Raw genomic sequence first — 3480 nt, 5'->3', positions numbered from 1 at the left:
TGAGGCCGCCCTGGGCAAAGCCAACATAAGCCTATAATTACAATTTTCAACTTTAACTCTGACTTTTTATTACCATATGATATCCTGAATTTATATGCAGGTTTTGAGGTCATAGCTAAGGACTTTCAATTTAGGAAGTTACTTGAGTTATAATATAACTGAGTTATAATATAACTCAGGTAGGGTTTTTTTGGTTTTTTTATTTGTTTTGTTTTGTTTTTTGCTATTCTATCCTAATTTTGATTCAGTAAAAATTGACTCTTTTCCTTACCTGAAATAGTAAACATGGTGTCCATGAGTTGGTGTTCGTATTTTTTCTCTGTCAGTGTCCTTTTCTTTTTCCTGAATCATGTTGTACATTTGGTATTAGGAAGGACTCACAATCTATATTCTGCATCCCCAAAGTTATCTAACAAGCCACAGGCAATTAATATTTACTGGAGAGCAATATAATTTTGCATGCAGTCACACCCTTCCTCTTCTGCACACATTTATATGCACTTAGTTATTTTTTTTCAGCTAGCGTAATCATTTATTGTGTATCTTTCTTAGGGAACACTGGTTTTTTGTTTGTTTGTTTGTTTGTTTGTTTTACTGTTACACAAGTTTATTTAACAAAAAAGTCCAACATGAAAATGCACGTGACCTAATTTTTATATTGTAGTAGAAAAGGTTATCTCAAGAGGGGACATGTGGAAGCAGTTGATTTCTTCTGATGAACACACCCATTGTTTATACTCATTCCAAGTCTTCTAACATGATGACATTATTTCCTCGTGTTACCACCATTCCAATATTGTTCTGTTGCCCACTAGTTGCCATCTCCACATATTCATCTATCTCAATAATCATAAACGGATCAAACCCCCACAATAGTCCTTGGACATGTCAGCCACCATTTAATTTCAAGGATAATTTCTTGTCCATAAATTTTTCCAACTCTGGAGGGTGAGCTTTGCTCATGGTATCTAGTTGGTGAGCGCAAAGTTGCCTCCAGGCAACAACTTTTATACCACAGCTTTAAAATGTGACCTTAAGGTGCGTAGCCTAGCCGCTTGACTTTGTGATTCATTCATAGGTCCTTTCAGGTTAAATCTGCCTGTTGTCCATTGTTCCCCTACTTTTCCCATCACTCCCTTTTAGGGCTTTCCTGCATTTGAAATTTAGATCATTAACTTTAAGGAAGAAATGGCAGAATCTCAAAACTGGCATACATTACGAGAAAGCAGCCTGGGGGCTACACATACTCTTCCAAATTTTAATACTCCCAGGTGCTTTTTTTATTGAAAACACTGCAACTCTACCCAGTATTTGGTATGCTGCCCTGCTTACCAAGAGTGCAAATCTAGTGTAAGCCTTATTCTTAATAAGGCTACCAGAATCAGAGCCAATCAAAAAAGGAACAGCCTTCATAAATATTCACACCTCACCAGAGACTTAGCTGTAACAAGTAATGAATAGTCATAGGGAATCTCATCATTGACTGAGATCCATCAACGCAAAAACAAAACCCCATTTCCAAAAGCAAAATAAAAGAAGCGTGTCTATAAAAGGCTAAGAGTAGTGTTATGAGAACATTATTTCAGTTTAGAGATGTTTCTGTTATATTCCATGTATCATTTATTTTCTCCCCCACTGAGATTAAATATAGATTTTTAAATATAAATATCTGTGTTAAAGACCCATTTTTCCCAATATTCCATTTCCCCCCTTCTACTTAGATAACTGTGTTCACATGCCACAGACGGCAATAAGATACATGCATTTTCTCTGTGTAGCACATCTGTTTGCTTACAGGACTCATGGGAAGGTGGTAGGTGATTTTTAAAATGGTTTCTGGCTTGTGGTAGAACGTTTCATCCCGAAAAACTGGAAAACCACTTGGTTCGACTACCCTCAATTTGAGAATAAAATATTTGTGCTTAAAACATAAAGTGGGTAGAGGCATATGGGCTACAATGAGTCAGGAAGTATTCTGGACTTTAAATCTGGAAGAGCAGAGGAAAATGTGTCTCTTCTTCCTTATTTCTCCCTTTACTGCTTGCTAAATAGAATTGTCAAAGCCTCCAACCTCCTGCATCTGTTGCAATGTTTTGTAGATTAGATATTTGGAAAGCACTGTTGTCTTTCTGAATCTGTCTTAAATGTGATCAGCTCTCTGTTCCGAAACCCATGCAGTTAAAAATGATTTTGGAGGAGGTCCTGTGAACAGGACTTCTCTGGTTGTATGATATGCTACCCATCTTCACACACTCCACTCCTCTCTGTGATGAAACTGTAAGAGACACTTAGACTTCTAAGCATTTTAATGTATACAAAGAGTCAATCCATAGGGAATTCCCTCATTTATCCACTTAACACTCTTATTATCCACCCATCTCTCTCTCTCTCTGTCTTGTCTTTACTTTTCTGTCTTTTATCTAAATTGTAGTTGACTTACAGCAAATCCATTTCACAGCCTGTTGCCCCTACCCCACCCCACCTCTCACTTCAATTCAAGAAATGCAGCCACCTACTAAATTAAATACAAATTCTGCTTCTTCTCATTAGGACTCTCTGGGAGTCAGGACGCTTTGGGGACAAAACAATAGATGCCCACACAAAAAGAAAAAAATGTGTTGTTCAAAGAACTGAAAAAAAAAAAAAAATGCAGAGCTAGCATTAGCTTTAGACACAGCTACATCCAGAGCCTCACAACATCTCAACAGCACTCAGTCTCTCTCCGTCCTCTTGCCTCCACTTTCCTTTGTGTTGTAGTCAGTATCAAACACATTCTTTGCTTTTGGTGACCCCTGGAAGCACCAGGCTTACTTACATCTTCCCAGCGTCACATCTTTCTGAGTGAGGCTGCTCTTAATCCTGGCAGTTCCAACAGAAGTTCCAGAATGAAGGCTTATTGTACTCACCAGCCTAGTTTGCGTAACCTGCTTTTCCTTGAGCCCGTCTCCGGAACAAGAGGAAATGTGCTGTGATTTACAGACTTGAGTCATAATCCCACGTTTGGAACAAGGCGTGAAGTCAGCTCCCCAGAACCACATGGACTGTGACACTTGTAGGGAAAGTCAAATCAAGTCAAAATAAAAACCGAGAGTGGGGGCTGGGCAGGACGTTACAACATGAGCCCGTTAGAAGCCACAGTCTACGTTTCTTATCTTACTCTAGTCCCCTAGAAAAGCCTGTAGTCAGGACTTCCTGGTTTTATTAGTCAGCACACAGAGGGATGGCAGTGGGATTCTGTGCCTCATTGCAGGTCATGAGTTTCAGCCATGGTTTCGGGAGCTATAGACCTTTTCCCAAGAGACGGCACTCAGCCACATTGATAGGAGATTTCTCTCCCCGTTGTTAGTTCAAAACCTAGTCTCATACCAACAACAGTTGTCTCTGGGGATCCTAGAACTCTGTTATGGTAAAGCTTTAAATTTGGCCTCAAAGTTTTAGTAGCCGAAGCCTCTCTGGGGTGTTTAATTAGGTATTCAACAT

At 39.2% G+C, this 3480-nt stretch overlaps 1 pseudogene across 1 annotated transcript; it reads right to left on the bottom strand.

Moving 5' to 3' along the window:
- Window positions 1–738: 738 nt before the first annotated feature.
- LOC309841491 (small nuclear ribonucleoprotein G pseudogene) lies at window positions 739–963 on the bottom strand (annotated as a pseudogene). Its single transcript has one exon. The product of its transcript is annotated as a small nuclear ribonucleoprotein G pseudogene (transcript).
- Window positions 964–3480: the final 2517 nt, after the last annotated feature.

The sequence above is a fragment of the Mustela nivalis genome (genome assembly GCF_964662115.1).
Source record: "Mustela nivalis genome assembly, chromosome: 1".
NCBI lineage: Eukaryota > Metazoa > Chordata > Mammalia > Carnivora > Mustelidae > Mustela > Mustela nivalis.
This window is presented reverse-complemented; position numbering and strand designations above follow the sequence as displayed.